The sequence below is a fragment of the Solanum pennellii genome, chromosome 11 (genome assembly GCF_001406875.1).
Source record: "Solanum pennellii chromosome 11, SPENNV200".
Lineage (NCBI taxonomy): Eukaryota > Viridiplantae > Streptophyta > Magnoliopsida > Solanales > Solanaceae > Solanum > Solanum pennellii.
The window spans coordinates 13827973-13852384 of record NC_028647.1 but is presented as its reverse complement, the minus strand read 5'-3'; the positions used below and the strand labels follow the sequence as shown (position 1 = coordinate 13852384).

Below are 24412 nucleotides of genomic sequence, written 5' to 3'. Positions count from 1 at the left end.
CTGCTTTATCTAGTTTCTCTATTTAAGGTTCTTCTCAAGATTTCTCGACTAAGTTTCACTTATTTCAATTTTGGTCTGTTTATTTGTTGACCATTTTGATAATACTCCATTCATATTTGACGAAATAGAGTCCTTGCTTTATTAGGTGTTTGGAAGATGTCTAATGCCTTTAGTCTCTTGAATGCAAGTTGAGTTTTGGAATTTATGTTCTTTTGGAAGCATGCCTGCATATCTGCTGATCCCTTCGGCTCGCCCCCTATATTATTTGTCATTCGTTATTTTGGCTTAAAAAATGATATTGGAATTCGCCATCTTCTTTTGCGCTTAAGTTTAGCTAGAGTTTTTTTAAAATCTTCGTATCTATTTTGCGATAAAAAGCTCTTAGCAATCTGTTGCTCTCTAATGTTTCATATGAATATAGATAATTTTTTTTGTTTAATTCAGCAGTGTGTTTTTAGCATCTTTTTGTATACCCTCTTGATTTGGTCATTATGCATTTCCATTTTTGCCTGGAATATCATTTGGTGCCTTAAGCTCTTAAATGTCATGGATTAGCTTGACCGAGGTAGTTTGTGCAATGCATAGTGGGTTGAAAATATTTTAGCATAATTTGGTAAATGTTGATGCTTAAAAATAGTAACACTGCTTGATTATTTCTTGTGGCATGATCATGCTTGTTTTTTCTTTAATTTTCTTGTCAAAGTACTTGGTCACTTTCTTGTTTCTTTCATTAATATTATTATAAATACGCCAAAGATACATATTCATCACTGAAATGGGTCTTAGTGATTAATTTTAAGTAAATCTTTTCTCATACATTTAAAATATTCTAATAGTCTGCAATGCTTATTTATCCCCTATGTTATGTTGTGTTTGTTGGATTTTCTTCTCCCATCATAAAAAAGAGAAGTTGGTCCTTGTCAATTTGTCTATTATGAGGAGTGTAATAATATTGTCTTTCTAGTGTAAGTTTGACTTTATTGTTGAATTGAGTACATCGGTTTAATTTCAATTTATCATGAGATTGAAATACTCTATGACATTATTGACATTGTTTGAAGTAGGAGGATTATGTGTGGACGACACTTTTACCAATTTGGGGTCAACAGTAGTCTTTGTTAAATCGTGTGTTTGGCATGTTGTTAATTCTTTTCTTGGAATCATTTCCTGAAAGTGTCTTATTGCTTCATTTCCTCTTATGAATTATTAGAAGTATTACTTATGTCTTTTATTTGCTTTTTTGCTAATGTGAAATCTGTCCGGGTCTCATGGACCCCACCCTTGCATATCCATTTGGTCCATAGAGGCCCAAATGCCTTAAACACCTTCCTAAAATACTAATAAGAACCCCAAATCCTTTTAAAACTCTTACAACTTGATTTCCTGTTTAGTCAAATTGAAAAAATAGTTTTCTTGATTTTTCTTAAAAATTAAGCGGCGACTCTGACAAAGTCTCAAAACTATAAAAAAAATATTTTCCAAAATAAAATAGAATGGCGACTCTGCTGGGGATTTGAAGGGTTCCAACCTTAATACTAATATTTTTGGCTATGTGTCTTCTTTTCTTTATCGTATTATTAAACTGTTGGCTATGTGAATATGTTGCTTTATTTGGAGATACTATATCTTATACTTCTTCATTTTTTTGAACCCATAAGCATAAATGTCAAGTAACTATCAAAAGTGCGTCAAATACTATTCGAGTCTTTAATTTTCCCGATAAAATTTGAACTTCATTTTTGTAAAAATTATTACTCTCATATCAGAAAAAAATAATCTATCGTATCAAAGTGAAAAAAAATTCAAGTGGGTCGAACTACGTAGGACCTTAATTCTCCCCTGTGAGATACACATGTAGCCTTTCAAGGTTTGATCCCCATTTTTGAGAAATTTTATCTTGTCAAAAGAAATTACAATTACATCTCAATCTAAAATTAAAAGTACGACAATAAAAGATACCGTCGACTTTGTTTCGACTCAAGTCGATATTTTTTATTCACTAATCCCAAAGTCAAGTAGACAAATTCCTGTCTGTTTAGCTATTTCTATGTTTTGATAGGCTAGTTTATCTCTCAATAAAGAAACTCTTGTGTGTTTACACATATGTGCGATATCTTGTACTTTTATCACCTTCCGGCACTAACACATTTGCCTTTTGAGATATTTTTCATTTTGTCAGGTACTTAGAACTGATCTGTGTTGATAAGTTGGCTGATCATCCATATTTCACAAGATCTAAGGGCTCCAAGGATTCCTTACTCGATCAAAGTTTGCAAAAAGAAAAGACAATAATGGGTGATAACAATGACGAGATTAGCCTGAATGATGTTGTCGTAGCTCAACCCGTCGCCAGTGATCAAAATGAATTAGTTATGCAGTTAATGCAACAGATTGCAGAAATGAGGGTCGAAATGCAAAGAATGCGAGATTTGTCTAATCCAATTTTCACTTACAACCCTACATGAGATGAAAGACCTCCACTCCACTTTCCTCCTCCAAGTGTAGAACAAGTTCAGAACCTACCCTTTAACCGCGCTCAAAATCCTCCAACCATTGACTTAATTACCCCCAATCCCCATCGCGCCACCATCTCATGTCGAGCACCGCCTCCTCTTCAAAATACCAACCTTCAAACTTCCCATATTTCTCAAAACCAAAATACGAACAATGCTCAGACCTTCCCTTATTTTCAAAACCAAAATACCAACCTTCAAACTTTCCCCCAAAATTAACAAGCCACTCAAAATACCCAGAATCCCTCCATTGCTCTACCATTGCCTCAAAATGTTACTTTTCAAATTCCAATTCCAAATGAACCTTATTCACATTGTTCCGAGCTTGATCACTATGAGGAACATGCGAGAGAGTGGAGGTCAAAAGAAGAGGCATTCAGTCTGAATATGAAAGAATAGATCGGGAAATCCATGAAAGAGTTGCACTATATTCCCGAAGTCGATGGATTGAGTTATGAGGATTTGTGAATCCATCCAAATCTCTACCTTCCAGAAGGGTTCAAAGTGCCAAAATTTGACACTTTTGGAGGAAAAGGAAATCCATTGGCGCACCTGAGAGCCTATTGTGACCAAGTCGTAGGAGTTGGAAGGAATGAATCTTTATTAATGAGGCTTTTTAGCCGATGTTTGAAAGGAGAAGCACTGGAATGGTTTACCTCCCACGAGATAAAGCAGTTGTGTAGCTGGAATGCACTAGCTAAAGATTTTATTGAACGGTTTGCCTACAATGTGGAGATTGTTCCTGATCGCTATTCTTTGGAGAGAATTAAGAAAAAAGCCAGTGAAATCGTGAATATGCGTATAGGTTGAGGAAAGAGGCCGCTCGAGTTCGACCCCCTATGTTTGAGAAGGAGATCGTTTAAGTGTTCATACGCATTCAAGAGCCAGAGTATTATCACAGGATAATATTACTCACTAGAGCAAAATTTGCAGTGATAATCAAGGTAGGTGAGGCTATAGAAGATGGGCTTAAAACTGGAAAGATTTCTCGTGTCGCCGCCCCTACTGAATTGATAGGATTGTTGAAAAAGAAGAGAGAGGATGTGTTTTCTATTTCCTGCACATCTGATGGAAAAGGACCCTTCAGAAAATTCTCACCTTACAAAGGTTATCTTCGAGCTCCACAAAATTCATATCCAGCTTGTTATACCCAGCCAGGTTATCAAACTTCACCATCGAGTTACCAAATTTCACCTCCGAATTACAAAACTCCACTATCGAGTTACCAAATTTCACCTCCTATTTACGAAGCTCAATCTCCACATTACCAAAATACTCATCCATATTATCACTCTCCATCAGTTAATTGTTTAAATATCATACCAAGTTACCAAAATCCACCACCATACTACCAAAGTACCCTTCCTAGCTACCGAGCTCCGCAATATTCAAATTTTCAAACGCAAGCACCAGCTCACCAAAATCCTCGAAACTACCTTCAAGTACCTTCACACTGTCTTCCTCGTCCAAATCTTGAGAAGAAACCTTCTAGAGTCTTTACTCCTTTGGTTTAGAGGCGAACACAACTTTTTGAGAGATAGAAATCAGTTGGCATGACACAGACAATTTATCCAAAAAAATCAATGTTAACTCCAAGCTTTATAGACCCGATCTTCACTGTGCTTACCATTCCGGAGGTGCTGGGAATATTATTGAGGATTGTATCAACTTGAAGCATAAAATTCAAGACTTGATAGACCAAAAAGTCGTCACTCTTCAGACCGCCACTCCTAATGTCAATAGTAACCCCATGCCGAATCATGGAGGGGTGACTTTAATATGGTTGAAGTCGAAGAAGATTTGGATGTGGAGAAAGTCATAATCTCAGCAAACCTTGAAAAGGTTGAGAAAGTTGTAGTCCCTCAAATCAAAGCAGTGAAATCAAAATTTGTGATCGTGTCACCTCCTCAAACTTTTGTTTTTGTGCCAAAGGCGGGTCAGAGCAAGTAGAAAATTGATCAATCTTTTCCAAAATCATTGCCTCATTCATCCCGGTCTTTTCAAATGCAAAATGGTCTAGGGGAAGGAATCAAAAATTTGTTCAGAAAAGGTTATATTGTGCTTAAAGAGAAAAGGTTATATTGTGCTTAAAGAGATGGTTAAAGCACCAGTCATACCAGAGAACGAGCCAAAGGAGCAAATGACTAACTGGACATCCACTTCGTTCTTAATGCCTCGCTCGTATTGGTAGATATAAACAATTTTATATGTTATTTCAAAATTGGTGGTTTTCCGAATGAGGCTTAAAACCCATCCTTTACTCTATTTTTTGCCCCACTGTGTTTTAATCTCCCTCCTAATATTTTGAAGAAAAAAAATTATAGGCGATGTTCTTATTTTCTCATTTCAAACGAAAACCTCCATTATTGTAAAAATTTGCTTCCCTAGATTTATATTTGCAATCTAACGGTATCTACCTATGATTTCAGGGAAAATATTTTCAAATCTTTCAATATCATGTCATGTCACAAGCTGAATGAACAAAATGTGGTAGATGCGGACGAGTTTAAGGACTACAATGAGAAGATCACGGTACCCAAACATGTGGTTGAGGAATTCAGACAATTCGAAAGTCACAAAGAGCCGGGTTCTGAAGAAATTGGAATAGTGAATCGGGAAAATGATGAATGCTGCAAAGAAATCATAATTGGTGCCTATCTGGCAAAAGCAAAGGAGAGAGAACTCATCAGTTTGTTTAGCGAGCACATCGATACTGTTTGGTGACATTATATGGTTGAGCATGAACATTAGATCTCTCAAGTCATCAATCTACTTAAATGTGTCAAAAGTTACTATATTTGAAGACTCAATTTCTATCTTTTCCTTGTAACCACCTTTATTTGCTTGTAATTCTATATGCTTAGAATTTATTCTTTGGTAATGAACTACGTCTAACCTGAATTCTCAAGAATGAGATACATAGGCGGCCTATGTTGGCCTTGTTCACTCCTTTATCCCCTTTAAATGTTTCCTTTTGTATTTGAACTACGTTTGAACTGAATTCTCAAGAATGAGATACGTAGGCGGCCTATGTCGGCGTCGGATTTTTTTGTAAATTCTTTACTGTTGTTATTATTTGAGGGGGAACTACGTTTGACCTAACTCTTGCCTCAACGAGATACGTAGGCGCCACAACGATTTGATCATATCTACCATAAGATTTTTATTTCTCTTTACAGTGGAAACTGGGACAGAATTTTTGAGAGGAACTCAAAAATTCTCGAGGAAAGGCTTTTCCTCAAAAAGTCAAGACTGAACATACTTTGGGATTTGCAACTAGGACAGAATTTTTGAGGGTCTCTGAAAAATTCTGTGATTTGTTCATCGACAGTTAAAGATAAGACAAGACGGTTAACTGGGACAGAAGTTTTGAGGGTGACCTCAAAATTTCAACATGAGTTTATCGACGGTCTACAGTGACTTTAAATACTCCCCAACGAATAATTAAATAGACCTCCAAGCATGAGACTCAAAGAAGTTCGCCAACTTTGACGTGACATAATATTTGGGAGTAACTTTTTCCAAATACTATTTTTTGAAAATCTATTTTCATAAAATATTTCCTTCATATTTTATCTATCTTTGCATAAAAAATATGTATTATCTATCAAGAGGCGGGATATTAGAAAAATCAACCGAAGATAGCAGAACAAAGAGCAGAAAAGCAAAGAGATCGACACAGATCATTTTATTTTAAACTAATAATTTTTCTGTGGATGCAGGTTGATAGGTTCACCTTGAAATCAGCAGATTTCTCCATTCGATGAATATGAAGAAGTCAAAAAGGGGAATAGCTCCTCAAAACTGACAATTTTTCTATGGACACAAGCCTATAGAAAATATTTTATGCTGTTTTTATCGAAGACTTGGGAATATGAATAACATTATTTCATTTAATTCCCAACAACATGAAGTCTATAATGAACGTCCAACTATATTCAAGGATGAAACAAATGAAAACCTCGAGGAAAGGTATTTTACGGAAGTCATCAAGCATGATATTATTACTACTCAGAAAGTAATTGTCAAAGGAGATAATACCACTGCTCTGAGGATCATCTTCATTATCATTATCCTACCAATGGATCATTAACATTACCCTACCAATGGATCAACATTATCCTACCAATAGATTGACATAATCCTACCAATGGATAAATATCATCCTACCGACGGATATTTTTATCATTATCCTACCAATTGATCAATATTATCCAATCAATGTATCATTATCATTATCCTACTGGATCAACATCATCCTACCGATGGATATTTAATATCATTATCCTATCAATGGATCATCATTATCCTACCAATGAATCTGCCTTATCCTACCAATAGATCATCAACATTATCCTACCGAAGAATCATCAACATCGTCATCCTATCGATGGAGCAACATCATCATTCTATCAATGAAGAATCATTTATCCTATTAATGGACAAGCAACATCATCATCCTATCGGTGGATCATTATCATTATCCTACCAATCGATCAACATCATCCCACCAACAAATATTTATTATCATTATCTTGTCAATATATTAACATTACCCTATCGATGGATCTTTATTATCATCATCCTATCAATGGATATTCATCATCACTACCCTATCGATGGATCAACAACATCATCCTATCATCATCGTCATACTATAAGGAAGAATCATTTATCGTATTAATAGAGAATCAACATCATCTCACCGACGTATATTCATTATATTATCCTACCAATGGATCAATATCATCCCACCGAGCGATATTTATTAGCATTATCCAGCCAATGGATCATCAACATTATCCTATCGATTAATTTTTATCATCATCCTATCATGTAGTAGCATTATCCTACCAATGGATCAACGTCATGCTACTTATACATTATCATCATCATACCAATGAAGGATTGTCATAATTATTTTCGTTTGCAAGAACATTATCAAGAGAGTCATTAAAATACTACATCAGTCTATATTTTATTACTTCGACATCAAATGAAGAGTACATTGAAGATTATATTGCAAACATAAGACATAATCTATATTTGGTCTGCGTCAAACACAACGGAGTTGACGTTAAATATTCAAGGAGAGCAACTAAGAGTTAAACTGGTAAAAGACGCTATCTCTCCATTTGAATTACATTTTTTAGCTAATGAGTTTTATCCCACTGTTTGTCGAGAGCATCCGAAAGGATGAATTCTCCAAAACAAACCATAGGTGCGGACGACATCAAAGACGATGCAGCACAATGTAGAATTTTTTCTTAGCAGCAAAATGAGACATAGTCCAAAGAGGAGTACCAAACTCTTAGGACGAGAGCAAAGGAGCGACTTCCACCACAATCAAACCACACCCATATTAGAAAGCATGTGGTTGTTTCTTTAGGTTTCCTGGTTTCAATTTCGCATCTGGATATTTCATTTTTCACGGTCGTTGGAGGTATCTTTCCAATCTGAGTGACGATGCACCAAGAGCTTTGAAAATCATGTCCGTGTAAGTTCATACTTATGGATGTGAAGAGCTCCACATTCATGGCTAAGAGGTTGTAAGTTTTTTTTCATACTTGATTTACATTGTCACTCTTATCAAACCAAAGGTTATATAGCATAATAGATTTTCTTTTCAACCATTTGAGTCAAACTACAAATAGCCTAATTACTAAAGTTTAAGGATGTGTAGGCGGACTCGATGTTGAAAACTCGATTGTATTATAACATTCGCTGTTAAATTATATTCTCAAGCATTCTGTTGCCTTCATAATTCGGTATCAGGATGACTTTTGGATTCTTCCATAATCGTATATTAAATCAAGCGTTTCGAACTACAAATGGCCTGAATTCTCATATAGCCTGAGATATGTAGGAAGTCCACTTCCAGGTTCAACCATAATTCCTAAAGTCTGTACCTAAATTTCTTTTTCAAAGAGATGAATATGTGGTCGTTCAAAGTTTGATTAGTCAACTTCATTTTTCTCGAATTTCTTGCATCAATCCAAGTAAAATGAGGGGCAGTTGTAGATACCCAATTTTGGCCCTCCCTGATATAAATTAATTCACGAGCTTCTTAATTTCCGAACAATTTGAAATAACTAGATTTAATAATGTTTGAAATATATTTTCAAGTTATTTTAAATTAATCTTTTGGCTGTTTTTATAATTTTTAGTTAATATATATGGCTTACGTAATTATATATACGATTATTATATCTTTATTCAAAAATTGCCTCAAAAACAGTTTACTTTGTTTAAACATTTTACTTATTAGTTTAATTATATAATAATTTTTACTTTAAATTATTTAGTTTATAGTTAACTTAATTTTTTTATTTCTTTAAGATTAAGAAGCTAATTAATTAATTTATGTTAATTCATGTTGTTTAGTTTTTAGCCGAATTCATTAGTTAACTCGAGTGACTAAGTCCTCAATTCAATGGTTATATTACTTTCTCTTACCTTGTCTTCACTCTTTGGAAACCATTTGGGCCCTTCTTTACAATTTATATTTGGGAAATTTTTTAAAATGTCAATATTTTAACATTTAAGAGGGTTCATTAACAACACTTTCAATATTTAGTAAAAATGTCAAAATTTAAGTTTGTTATGTATCTTATTTATGTTCTTATTATTTGTTTTATTTTAAAAAAATATAATTTTTATATAACAGATTGAGAGGAATTTAGGGGAGATTATTATTTTTAAAAAGGAACAAATGTTAAAAGTTTCATCAGTTACAATTTATTAAAATACACCAACTTTCATCTATTTCTTCTTTTTTTCAACATGTTATAAAAAATTCTTTTTTTTCTCCATTGTTCTAAAAAAAATCAATATCCAATTCTGGTAATCTTTTTTTTTTTGTTTCTAAACACTTTTATTAACCAAAATAAATATCCAATTTTCACTAATTATTGTTATAAAAATCACGGAATTAAAGAAGTACCACATCTATAAAATTTCAATATCAATTTTTCACTAATTATTGTTATGAAAATCATAATCAAAAAATATAATATCTCATTCTCACTAATTATTATTATGAAACTTTATGATAATACATTATAGTTTTATCTATTAAATTTTTTAATTTTTTAATTTAGAAACTTGAACACCTATAGTTTTATTTGTAATTGCCATACTTTTCTCACAGTGTATTTGTTTTATTTTTTAAAATTTTGTATCCTTGCTTAAATTGTATTTATTCCAATATGTATATCGTTTGTATTAGTATCCGTTCTAGTTTTCATGTTGTATTTTGTATAATAAAGCTTGTATTTCTTTATTAGTTTGTATTCATTCCAATATGTATGTCAAATAAAATGTAGCTATTTAAGAAATACATTTGTATTCATATATATTTTTCACTGTGTATTTATTTTTCTTTTCAAAATCTTGTTTCCTTTTCTAAGTCGTATTCATTCCAATATGTCTATTATTTGTATTTGTATTCGAATACAAATAAACTAATAGAAAGTTGTTCTTCTTATAAATAAAATACATAACTAGTTGATATACATTTGGATGAATACAAATTAGGGACAAATACAAGATTCATAAACCATGCAACATGAAATTTTTAATAAATACAAATATTGATAGTATACATAGTGATTTGAATACAAATTGAGAAAGCATACCAAATTCTAAAAAAGAACTATAAATACAAAACAAACTAATAGAAAATTGTTCGACAACTATCCGATCTTCGTCGTCTTTTCCAAGATCCTCACGAGTAGACAAAGATTCTACATTTGCGTTCTGAATTTGAGGAAGGTTTTGCACACCAATGAGTCTTGTAAATGTTCTTACCCTCTTTCTTCCCTCATTTTAGCAGCGGATTATACATTATACACTATTTGTTAAGTAATAAATAAATTAAAGGATGAAAAATCACTAGAAATTGGTTGATTAAGATGAATACCTCTAGTAAGCCTCTTGGATTCAGCCATTGGAGAGTAAATCATAACGGAAATTGAAAAAATACAAACAACATTTTTTAAGATTTAAACAAAAATAAAATTAGAAAAGAAATCTGAAAATAGGATAAAGATTAGAGATACCTTAATAAAGGGATTCTTGTTGATCCAATTTTGAATTAAAAATATAACCAAAATATATGGCAGAAAAATATTTGCAACTTGAATGTTGAAGGAAAATCAGAAAAGATAATCATGAGAGAGAAAAAAAATTAAATGGGAGAGAGAATTAACAATTTGAAAAGATAAATATGAGAGAGAATGATTTCTTAAAAAAAAGGATATATAGAATTAATTGAAAAAGAGAGATAAAATAGGAGAAAAATTGGGACACATAAATTTTTTAAAATAATGACATTTTTGACATTATTGCTAATATTTATAAAGTATGGATATTTTTACTAAATATGTTATTTATTTTGATTAGTTCACTAATTTTTCCTTTATATGGGACCCATTCTTTCAATAAAATTCTCATCCCACAAATTTTAACCCAAAAAGGCCCACCAACAATTCAAATCCCTAAACCCAACCCATTCCATTTAACAACAACTTCAGCATAAGCGTACAACTGCCAAACCAGACGACCCCTACGTCTTTTACTTCTTGTTCCTCGACGCGAAGAAACACAGAACCTTCAACAGTCCGAAAATCAACATCCTACAGCGAATCCGCGACCCGAGCCCAGAAACGTGCAGCCTAGCGCGTGTCTTCTCTTCTTCGCCCCTAATTCTCGTACAAAGCCAGGTGTTGGCATCTCGCGTGCTTGTCGTCCTTCCTCCAAAATCGGAGGGATCCCTTCTTTAATCCGTTGAAATAGTACAAATTCCACTTTGTTGAGCTTTATCTTCTAGAAAAATTTGAATTTTTGAATTTGAATTTATCCAGAAACACCTAACCTGTTTTCCCCCCTAAATCAATCCCCATCTCCTTCTATAAAAGCTCTCTTTATTCTTCATTAAAAAGGTTGGTGAGAGAGGGAAGAAAGTTGGAAAAAAGTTGTTGTTTAGAGCAAAACATTACACAGAACTCCTTAAGTAAAAATAGTCAACATACGTACTAAATACATTAATAACTCCTCTGTTCTTTTTCGCTGCCGGCGCTCACTCCAAGTGTGGTTAAGGTCGAGATTTGATCGAGTTTTCTGTTCACTGTTTGTGTTTCATGTGTGTGGAAGTCACTGCTCCTTCTAGCTCGTCCGGTCCCAATTCGCAGCCCACAACAATGTATACAACTCTTGCCCTTTCTTCATTTCGATTCTAATGAATGATTGAGTCATGAAATAGTCGTTATTGTTGGTGAACTAATTTTATCTCACATGTTCAAGCTTAAATGTTCCTCTTCATGCTAACCTCTGTGAATTTTTTTAAAATTTTTTTATCGCCTGCTTAATCTAGTTTCTCTATTTATGGTTCTTCTCAAGATTTCTCGGCTAAGTTGCACTCATTTAAATTTTGGTCTGTTTATTTGTTGATCATTTTGATAATGCTCCATTCATATTTACGAAATAGAGTCCTTGCTTTGCTAGGTGTTTGGAAGATGTCTGACGCCTTTAGTCTCTTGAATGCAAGTTGAGTTTAGGAATTTGTGTTCTTTTGGAAGCATGCCTGCATATCGCTGATCCCTTCGGCTCGCCCCCTATATTATTTGTCATCCGTTATTTTGGCTTAAAAGATGATAATGGAATTTTGCCGTCTTCTTTTGCGCTTAATTTTAGATCGAGATGTTTTGGTACTTTTTGATGGTTGAAAGTTCTGAAAATTTTGTAGTTTTTTTTTTAAAATCTCCGTATCTATTTTGTGATAGAAAGCTCTTAGAAATCTGTGGCTCTCTAATGTTTCGTATGAATATAGATAAAAAAAGTTTTTTGTTTAATTCAGCGGTGTGCTCTTAGCATCTTTCTGTATACCCTCTTGATTTGGTTATTATGCATTTTCATTTTTGTCTGGAATATCATTTGGTGCCTTAAGCTCTTGAATGTCATGGATTAGCTCGACCGAGATAGTTTGTATAATGCCTAGTGGGTTGAAATTATTTTAGCATAGTTTGGTAAATGTTGATGCTTAAAAATAGTGACACTGCTTTATTATTTCTTGTGGCATGATCATGCTTGTTTTTTCATTAATTTTCTTGCCAAAGTACTTGGTTACTTTCTTGTTTCTTTCGTTATTATTATTATAAATACGCCAAATGATACACATTTATCACTGAAATGGGTCTTAGTGATTAATTTTGTTCTAATGGTCTGTAATGCTTATATCCCCTATGTTATGTTGTGTTTATTGGATTTTCTTCTCCCGTATTTAAAAAGAGAAGTTGATCCTTGTCAATTTGTTCATTATGAGGAGTGTAGTAATATTTGCTTTCTAGTATAAGTTTGACTTTATTGTTGAATTGAGTACATTGGTTTAATTCAATTTATCATGAGATTGAAATACTTTATGACATTATTGGCATTGTTTGAAGTAGGAGGATTTTGTGTGGATAACACTTTTACCAATTTTGGGATCAACATTAGTCTTTGTTAAATCATGTGTGTAGGCATGTTGTTAATTCTTTTCTTGAAATCATTGTCCCGAAAGTGTCTTATTGCTTCATTTCCTCTTATGAATTATTAGAAGTTTTACTTATGTGTTTTAATTGGTCTTGCTACATGTGAAATTTGTCCAGGTCTCATGGACCCCACCCTCACATTTCCATTTGGGCCATGGAGGCCCAACATATTTTTTTTTATCGAGTTAGCCAACTAAAAATCGACATACAGATCAAAAAGTCGGAGAAATGGGTTAAAGAGTTCAATTTTACTTTCAAAATATTGTATTTTGTTATTTTATGGGCCTAAGCCCCTTATCATGTTGTATTATTATTATTTTGATTAGTTTAGGACAGGTACAATCGAAATGGGCCGAAGACCCAAAAATGAAAAGTGTCCAAACACCGATCCAGGCGGACAAAAATTGGATTTGGACCCAACTCTCTCTTTCTCTCTCTTTTACTTTATTGCGTATTTAATTGTTGAAATTTGTCGATAGTTTTAGGGTTTAAAAATTTCAAATCCCCGCAAGACGCTATCTCGTTTTAACATTTTAAGTTAAATCAACCTAGTCTAAATAGAATATTCACTTAGATAATAAGTTGATTTTCTTCGCTATTTTTTTTACGAATTTCAAATGAATTGAATTAAGTTAATTTTTAGCCAAACAAGTTAGTTGCCGAAAAATCGTATTAAAGGATATTTTAGGTGTCTTAAACACCTTCCTAAAATTCTAATAAGAACCCCGAACCCCTTTAAAACTCTTTCAACTTGATTTACTGTTTAGTCAAATTGAAAAAAATAGTTTTCTTGATTTTTCTTAAAAATTAAGCGGTAACTCTAATAAAGTCTTACAACTATAAAAATATGTTTTCCAAAATAAAACAACATTTATGATAGTAATGTAACAATATTAAATGTTGAGTATTTATATAATGTTCATCTAATAGTATAATTAATTGAATTGTCCATCAATATTTATAATACATGATATTTGCTTACAATTTATGTTATTAAGAAATTTAGGAAAAATAATAATTTCATATTACATAAAGAATTTGAATTTTTTTTTATTTGAAAATTATATAGGATGATTGTTTGGGGGAAAAAACAAAAATGATTTATATTATGAAATAAAAAAATGAAATAGAAATAATAGTAAAATATTGAAGAGAGAGGAAAATCTTTTTTCGAGAGTAAAATAGATTATTTGGTTATAGTTGATTGTCTGGAAAAAAAAAAAGCTCTATATCTATAGAATAATATAGAGGGTAGGGTTGGTGATGCTCATCTATTTAATTTCATTTGTGCCTTGAGCTACAGATCTGTCCATTTCTCACGTAATCCTTCACTTTTCAATTTTATTAGAAAATCATGTTGTTCTCTTTTTGTCCCTATATCCGATCTATACTCTGCTGACTTGTATATTTTTTGCGCATCTTCAAGATCTAAAATTTTAATTAACCATTTTACTGACAGTGTTTTGGTTCTCTTTGATGGAGTAAGACACCTTATTATTTATATTTAAGATTTTTATTAAAAAGTTATTATTTTAAATCTTACTTCTTAGTCCAAGTGTAACTTCTATTTTTCCCTTTGCTTTTCTTGATCATGGGAGGATTGTCTCCTATGGATCTTGTCAAATTGTAATGTGATCATTTTTTTTGGTAGGTTCGGTGATGGGTTGGGCCTACTCTATGCTTTCAAAAATAAGTCTTTTGTCTTAAACCCCCAAATTTTTGTCAAAAATAAATTATGTGCTAAGATTTTATAGAAAAATTAATTATTTATGATGAATATAAATTTTTTAAAAATAAATTATTTTATCCACTTTAACTTGTTTTATACTTTGTTAAAAAATAAGAATTAACAGTGAAAAGGTTGAACAAAGTGAATTACAATTTTTTTAATTTGTTTTTAAATTTAAGTTTCAAGCATTACTCTAATCATATTAAAATGAGGTGTACCTAGTCATCAACTTTTTGAGTCAAATTCTAGGGATTTTTTTTTAAAAAGTGACACTTTGATTTCAAAATAAATGGGTGGTGACATAAGTCTTAAGTATTGAGTGTAGGTGACAATTATGTGATTAATGATTAAGGATTGTGGAGTTGCCCTCAAGTTTATAAGTTGACAGTTTGGTCTACTGAATTAAATGAAGGGTAAAAGGGTAATTTCACAATACCTAATTTAATCAACTTTTGGTGGGAATTAAATGAGGGGTAAAATGATAAATTCACTATACGAAACCTAATTTAACTAATTTTGGTGGGAAATATCGAGCCAAAAGAGGAAATAAAAGTTTTTTTCCCCGCCTCCAGCCGTCGTTTTTGTCCTCTTCTTCTTCTGCTCTCGTCTTTGCTTGCTTGCTTTCCTTTCTTCATGCTCTCTTCATCTTCCTCTTCTTCTTCTTCTTCTTCTTCTTATTTTCGTACATTGCAGGTCTTCGCTGGTAGTGCTTGTGCCTACTTCTTCTTGAATCAATTTTTTACATTATCTGTAATTGGTGGACCAAATTTTGTTTTGTTCAATTGGAATTATTGCATAAGTGTTGTACACCATTGTTTCTGGTAAGTAAAATTAATAGTTATTTAAAATCAATTCATTATCATCTGATCTGGGTACCTGCAATTTTTTCAATAATTTGCATTCTCGTTACCAACATATTGTTATATATGTTGCAACAGTTGACTATTATAACATATAATAGTCATATGTAGCATCATGTGATTTATTTTTCACAACAGAACAGTCATATGTAGCAACATATGACTTACATCTCGAAACAGAATAGTCATATGTTGCTACATATAATATAACAAAAAAATGTAGCAACATGCGATTTATTTTTCACAACAGAACAGTCATATGTAGCAACATATGACTCAAATATCGCCACAGAAACTCATATATTACTACATATGCTTATTCTTCATAATTAGTAATTATTTTTTTATTATTTTCTTCAGACACACTGTCATTATTTTTAGGGATTGATTGTTGTTGTTAATGGGTCGAGAAGAAAAATCGATTCATATGGCGTTGGGAGGATAGTAAAAAATGAGGAGCCGATTCAGTAGGGATGTATGTCGAAAGAAATATTTTGTATGATGAGTTCTTCAATTTAGTCGTGCAAAAGTCTTGATACAATTGTAAGCCGCAAGATCTTGTCATGAGTTACATTTCTAATTTTTTTCAAAATGAGAAGGTTTTAATTTTTAGAATAACTGATCAATCTAGTTTTAGTGTTTATTTGGGAGGAACAGAGAAACCACTAATATTAAGAGTCTACGTGGAAGAAACTCCTATCGAGGAGGATCATAATGTAGACCAAGGCCAACAAGATATGTTTAATGATGAAATTCATCCTACGGACATGAATAATCCTGATGATTAAATTGGAATAGGTGAAGGTGAAGGTGAAGTTGTAAGTGAAGGTGAAGGTGTAGGTGAAGCTCAAGATGAAGGGCTGGACCTCAAGAGCAAGTTTCTCCCACACCTATAGTTGGTAGTAACAATCCATGTGCTTCTGAAACTTCACGTGTGAATAATGTTAGAGATGATGAAATAGGATTTTATAACGGAATGACATTCAAGAACAAGCAAGAACTGACAAATTCATTGAAAATCGCTTGCTTGAAAAAATATTTTAGACTGAAAAAGGTGATCAATTCTCGTAATGTGTTTTCCTTTAAATGTTCATATGCGGATTGCAATTGGTGGCTGAGGGCTGTGAAATTTACAAGTAGTGACAGGTTTGCCATTAGAATCTATGAAAAGTACCATACGTGTGGTTCAGAGCATCTTACAAGCCATAATCCCCACGCCATGACAAAAGTCATAGGTAAGTGCTTTTAAAATAGGTTTCCCAATGGTTAAGGCCCATCCACAAGAGACATGTCAAATCAACTCCGCACAGAATTGGATTGTAAGGTAAGCTATTGGAAGATTTATAAGGCCATTGAGCATGCTAAGTCTAATGTTAGGGGAACACATGAGCACGGGTACGCAATGCTTAATGCGTACCGTTATATGCTTGAAGTTGCAAATCCAGGAAGCAATACGGCATTGTCGCTCGATAAAAATGGGAGGTTCCAGTACTTCTATGTATCATATGCTGCTTGGATTATTGATTTTCAAGAAATGAGAAAAGTAATAGCCGTTGATGGAACATTTCTAAGGAGAAAGTAAGGAGGAGTTCTGCTATCGGCGGTGGCACAAGATGCCGAGAATCATATATTTCCAGTGGCTTTCTGTGTCGTGGACAAGGAATGCGATGTCTCATATGAACATTTTTTTTCAAAACATGAGAAGCTTTGTACATGTTACTGATGAGTTGTGCATTATCTCTGATAGGCATCTAAGTATTCGAAAGATGGTTTCGACAATCTACCCTGCATCTCATTATGGTTGTTGCATAACCTTGGGGAAAATATCCGAAATAACTTTCACAATTCAAAGGTAGTGTCCCATTTTTATAAAGCAACAAAGGCCACTGAAGCGCTTGAACGTATTGGATTTCACACATGGAGTAGAGCATTTTGTCCGGGAAATAGGCACCATCTCAATTGAATTTATTTTTACTTTATGTGTTTTGTTTGATTTTTATCTGTTGTTGTGTAGATATAACATTATGACGTCAAACATCGCGAAATCGGTGAATGCTATGTTGGATGTTGAAAGAGAATTTCCCATTGTCGCTCTATTTGATGAAATAAACAGGAGATTTGCATTGTTATTTCACCAGAGGTGTATGGAATTGGTGCACTTTGCAAATATATTTGTTCCTTCTATTGAAAAAGACATATTAGAGTATGTTAACGCGGGCAACAAGTTTTTGTCCCCTCAAATTGCTAACTACAAGTTCAGTGTCACTGGTCATAGAGATGTTGCTACTGGGGATCTACAAAAGAAGAACTTGTACTTGTAGAATTTTTTTTTTGGACAAAATACCTTGTCCACATGCCATGGTAGCGATTCGATCCCAACATGGTGCTGATTTTGGAAATCAGATCTACCTGTAATCCTCTCCATATAATTCAGTGAAAAAATACATAATGACATATTGTCAAGAAATTCACCTGGTGCCAACTGAAGATTCTTGGATTGTCCCTTTGGATATCATACATAGAGAAATACCTCCTCCATATGTTGATCCAAGTAAACCCAGAAGAAAGACATATAAGAGACGATGTGGAGTTGGTGAATCATTTCCAACAAGAAAAAATAAGTGTTCAGTATGTAGGGACTTCGGCCATAAAAAAATACATGTCCAAATCGAAATGTCCCCTAAGAAGTGTTAAGCGTTGTGTTTTTGAATTTTAATGAATGTCCTTTCTTATTTGAGAATAATCTCTATTATATAATCTTATTTAGAAATGCCCCAATGCGTGATTTATTGCTCTTCTTTGTTTCTGTGTTAACACATGTCAAATGTTGCTACAAGATATATTAGATGTGGCAACATATGCAACAAATGTTGCTACAGGCGAATCATCTGTAGCAACATATGCCATATGTTGTGACGGACGAATGTTTTGATATACGCATCAGCTGTAGCAACATATGACTCAAATGTTGCTACATATAATCATCTGTAGCAACATATGACTCAAATGTTGCTACATATAATCATCTGTCACAACATATACTTTTAAATAATGATTACGTGGGAGTGTGCTTTTAGATATATTAGATGTGGCAACATATGCAGCAAATGTTGCTACAGGCGAATCATCTGTAGCAACATATGCCACATGTTGTGACGGATGAATGTTGCGACATACCCATCAGCTGTAGCAACATATGACTCAAATGTTGCTACATATAATCATCTTTAGCAACATATGACTCAAATATTGCTACAAATAATCATATGTGGCAACATATACTTTTAAATAATGATTACGTGGGAGTGTACTTTTAAATATATTAGATGTGGCAACATATGCAACAAATGTTGATACAGGCGAATCAGCTATAGCAACATATGCCACATGTTGTCACGGACAAATGTTGCAATATACGCATCACATGTAGCAACATATGCAACAAATGTTGCTACAGGAGAATCATCTGTAGCAATATATGACTCAAATGTTGCTACATAATCATCTGTAGCAACATATACTTTTAAATAATGATTACTTGAGGAGTGTGCTTTTAGATATATTAGATGTGGCAACATATTCAACAAATGTTGCTACAGGCGAATCAGTTGTAGCAACATATGACTCAAATGTTGCTACATATAATCATCTGTCCCAATATACTTTTAAATAATGATTATGTGGGAGTGTGCTATTAGATAATACCTTTTGTTTAATAATTACGACTCTTCAGTTCACTTTGTTGAAACGTCATGTCTTGCAACATTTCAAAATTGTTGGCCTTTATAAGAACACAAGAAGGGAGAGATAAGTCAAAAGTTGTCTTCTCTTCTTCTTCATTTTCAAAAATGGTTTCAACTAGGAAAAACCTCTTCGAATTCCTCCCGACTGAACTAGTAATTGTTATCGTTGAAAGGGTTGCTTCCTACTCTCTAGAAGATTTAGTTAGTGTTAAATTATATTCTAGGTTCCTCAATGAAGTTATTAATGAAGGTTCTGTATATCAGAAGGTTACATTGTCCAGCTTTTCCATTGAACCTACATGGACGAGGAATCAACATGCCATGTCTTTCATTAATATTTGCATAGCATCGGAGAACTTAGAATTCTTATATAGAAAAGGCGTGGTAATTTTACTGTTTTTGGTTTTTTTCACCTTTCATCAATTATTTTGTAATCTTAATGTGTTGTTTCTTTTAGAGTTTGATTTTTTAATCGTAATGATCTAACTGCACTGAGAATGGTTAAAAAAGAAGCATAAGGTGGCCACCGTAGTGCAGAGTATGTGCTTGCCGTAATTTCAATCTTTGAAGGTGGTATTTCCATGAGAGAAGGCTTGATGTACATTGCCAACATGAAAAAAAAATATCGTGCAAGAACCTAATATTTTGAGTGTAAGACCCATTTGTTGCACTGTGCATCAACCCCAACAAAATGCCCGCAAGATTGGTTGGCCCAGAGGATGTGACGATGAAGACGATATTCATTGCGAATTGTGTATTTGTGATTTAGAACTAGATTATCTAGTTAAATTTCTTGCATACTACTGTGTGCGAATAATTTAATCTGTGTTGAAGACGATGTTGGTTATATTATTTTTTGTATTTATATTGAAATTATATATGTGGCAACATATTATATTACATATAGTGAAAATGTTGCCTTCACTTGTTTTGTACTTATTTTCGAATTATGATATAACAAATTATAGTCATACACAACACTCTCCATTGATTTTTCATTTGAAGCAACATATGCTGTTTTTGTTGTTGAAAATGCAACATATACTGTAACTGTAGCAACATAGATTTATAACAAATCGATCTTTTGTGGCTTAATTCAATTAAATTTTCACGTGATTCGATATGTAACACCAATTTATAGTCCTACAACATGTCTAATTAACAAATTATGGTTATACACAACACTCTCCATTGGATTATAGCAATTAAATTTACAAATACAATCATCTCACTAGTTCATCATACATTGTCCTAGTAAATCCATATGATGTTATATAACACCCTTCTAAATCGTTCTTCCAAATGTTATACCTTATTATCGATTATTTATGTTCTAAATCACTAAAATTTGGTTCGAATTTCCATTTTTTCTTTCCTAAATCGATCAAACATTGATTTTTCATTTGTAGCAACATATGTTGTTTCTGTTGTTGAAATTGCAACATATACTGTAACTGTGGCAACATATAGTTATAACAAATCGATCTTTTGGGGCTTAATTTAATTAAATTGTCACGTAATTCGATATGTAACACTAATATTTAGTCCTACAACATGTCTAATTAACAAATTATGGTCATACACAACACTCTCCATTGGATTATAGCAATTATATTTACAAAGACAATCATCTCACTAGTTCATCATACATTGTCCTAGTAAATCCATATGACAATTATATAATACCCTTCTAAATTGTTCTTCCAAATGTTATACATTATTATTATAGATTATTTATGTTATAAATCACTAAAATTTGGTTCAAATTTCCATTTTACCTTTCCTATATTGAGCAAATCGTCTATTAGTGCCTCCATTGATTTTTCACCTGTAGCAACATATGATGTTTCTGTTGTTGAAATTGCTACGTATGTTGTAACTGTGGCAACATATAGTTATGACAAATCAGTCTTTTGTAAAAGTTGCCCAATGATAGGTAAAACCCAATCTATTTAACAAAAAGTAAAATAGCCCAACCCATTATAGAATACGTTTTCATTTTCATTTCAAGAATAGGATTTTCAAATATTTCATCTTTACCGCTTCAGTTTTGGCGCTTTTTTTCACACTCTCTCTCTCTCTCTCTCTCTCTTGGTCGCTTCACATTAAATGTAATGATCTTATTTGATTTTATGTCAGTCACTCCACAATCACACTATTCTCTATTTGATTGGCCTTTAGTTAATTCAAATTTCGATACTACCATATTCAACAGTAAATCAATTTTCATTAGATTGATTTTTTGTTAGTTGATTTGGTATGATATCAAATGCTATACTAAGTCGAATTTGTGATGATGAATATGATATTATGTTGAATGTTAAAATGTATTGCAAACATGGAGATCTACTTTCAATGCAAACATCATGGTCAAAAGACAATCCAGGTCAAAGATTTTGGTCTTGTCCACGATATCGTGTATGTATGTTTATTTCTAAAATATTTGGAGACTTCAGATCTCTTTATTTCTTTTAAATAAAATTTATTTCTTTATGGTTTGTATTTTAGGAGAATTCATGCAACTTCTTTAGATGGAGGGACCGTGAAGATGTTGATATACGATCCAAGTTTGTTATTCTCCGATTGACGAACAAAATTAAGGAGTTGGACACTGTAGATGAAAGTCATATCAAAAGAAGTACCGAATGGGGGATGAAGGAGAAGAAAAAGACCAAATGTTGTAGCATCTGGAAGCTAATGTTGGTGTTCTTTGTTTTTTTTCATGTATTTTTAAGCATTACCAAGAAGAATTTCGTAGATGATACAAAATTATTATGTAGTTGTGTACAACCAAGACAATTATCATAGTTGTGGAATTAATAGACGTAGTTTTGCACTCCTGATCAAACAAAAACGTAGATGTGACAGACGAATGTTGCTACAGACGAATCATCTGTAGCAACATATGCCACAAATGTTGCTACAGACGAATCATATGTAGCAACATTTGCCACATACGTAACAGACGAATGTTGCGATATACGCATCAGCTGTAGCAACATATGCCACAAATGTTGCTACAAATGAATCATATGTAGCAACATTTGCCACATACATAACAGATGAATGTTGCAATATATGCATCAGCTGTAGCAACATATGCCACAAATGTTGCTACAGACGAATCATATGTAGTAACATTTGCCACATACTTAACATATGAATGTTGCGATATGCGCATCATCTGTAGCAACATATGCACAAAGGTTGCTACTGACGAATCATATGTAGCGATATATGCCACAAATGTTGCTACAGACGAAGCATCTGTAGCAACATATGACACAAATGTTGCTGCAGATGAATCATGTGTAGCAACATATACAACATGTTGTGACAAAAGAATTGATAAAATAAACATTGTCTTTAATTACATTGTCTTTAAGATAAAATAAAACAACATAATTCATAAATTAAACATTGTCTTTAATTACAAACGCTAATTTCAAGGCTTTAAGCTCTGAAATATTATCCCATAAGCCCAAACATATTGCATCTGTTCAATCAGATTGTCATATAACAGTGTTTTGGGTGGTTGAAGGTCTGTCCTGCTAATCAAATGCTCAACGAATGCAAGAGAATATGACCCAAACGCCGCTCCAGTTCGATTTTGTACAATAGGTTCCACTCGACCATTAAATTCCCATGGTTGAGTGAGCAACTTCTCTGGAAAATGATTCATTATACCACTCTGCATCATCAATTTAGGCAGCAACTCGAAGACAGGTTGTATGAGTGTCAAAAATTTGGCATGTTCTGTATCCACCAGGTTGCAGTCACATACATTGATGCGACCCTCATGCAAGAGAATCTTGAGAGTCACAAAATGGATACACCCCTTGTTGATGACTGTCAAAATCCTTTTTGCATCAATCCAATCCATGCCTCCAGGGGTTTGCCTAATACCTCTGACATTGTCAATCATATCATCATCCCATAAAAAGTCATCTAGTAACTGATTCATGCTTTTACCACCAACCCCTGTTGCCTCATCGCTCATTTGTTTATATCTTTCTAGGAAGTTCGAATAGAAGTTGAGATCCAGGATTCTATCTTTGGGATCATAGTATTCAGGGTATGTCACATGCCTCTGACGCATGAGGTTAAGGATTTCGTCAATATACTGAAATAAAAAAATAATATTAAATAGTTAGAAAGAGTAGTCACTGAAAATATAAAAGAAATAGTTAATAATATAAAAAGTAGGATTACCCAGTCTTCCCACCAAACTTCTATGCTTGTCATGTTCTTGAAATCTTGACCGGTAAAAACATGCATGCCGTATTCTATTCGAATATCCTTTGCATTCGTCACACTCAACACTTTGCTTTTTCAGCAACAGAGACACACTTATATATATTCAACTTTTTATACTCCATCACTTCCTCAATTACGGCCCTTGGAATTTCTCCAAACATCTTCCTCTTCAAATTTTGCATTGTCTTGGCAAATGATTCTTTTATCCTCTTATCCCATGGAGTATATGCATGCCGCACATTCTTTATACAATGCCATTCACACCTCTCTTGTTTTTTAATTCATTGACAGCTTCACTCAATTTTTTAAGATACACGACAGAATCTTCATCATGTTTCTTACACTTCTCACAGAGAAAGGCAGAACATCGTCTACAAGAGGTATTCCCTTCGTGTTGTCCCACATCAGCACCAGCACCAACACCAACACCAGCACCACCAGCAGCAGGACCAACACCAGCCCAGCAACAGCACCATCAAAAACAACTAATTCATTAACGACTTCATTATGAAATCGGTCCCTTTTGATGGTTGTTGCTCCAACCAACACCATTTTTACTCTATCCACAACAGGATCAAAAATGGTTTCAACCAACCCTAGAGTTATTAGATATGGTATTTGCAATTCTTCTTCTGTTGGGGTAATCCATGGATGCCCAACCTAAAATTGTAAATATGAGTCATCAGTAAGAATTACCATGTTGCTACAGATGATTCATCTGTTGCTACATGTGAAACAAATCTTGCTATAGATAAATCATCTGTAGCAACATCTGGCACAT

The 24412-nt window shown here is 33.2% G+C and overlaps 2 long non-coding RNA genes across 2 annotated transcripts; one reads left to right on the top strand and one right to left on the bottom strand.

Moving 5' to 3' along the window:
* Positions 1-10231: 10231 nt before the first annotated feature.
* LOC114074802 lies at positions 10232-10490 on the bottom strand. Its single transcript, XR_003575086.1, has 2 exons — positions 10435-10490; positions 10232-10329 (listed from the first exon to the last, which is right to left on the bottom strand). It is a non-coding gene; the product is annotated as an uncharacterized LOC114074802 (long non-coding RNA).
* Positions 10491-10981: 491 nt separating this feature from the next.
* LOC114074837 lies at positions 10982-13510 on the top strand. The gene is made up of 2 exons (XR_003575143.1): positions 10982-11715; positions 13160-13510. It is a non-coding gene; the product is annotated as an uncharacterized LOC114074837 (long non-coding RNA).
* Positions 13511-24412: the final 10902 nt, after the last annotated feature.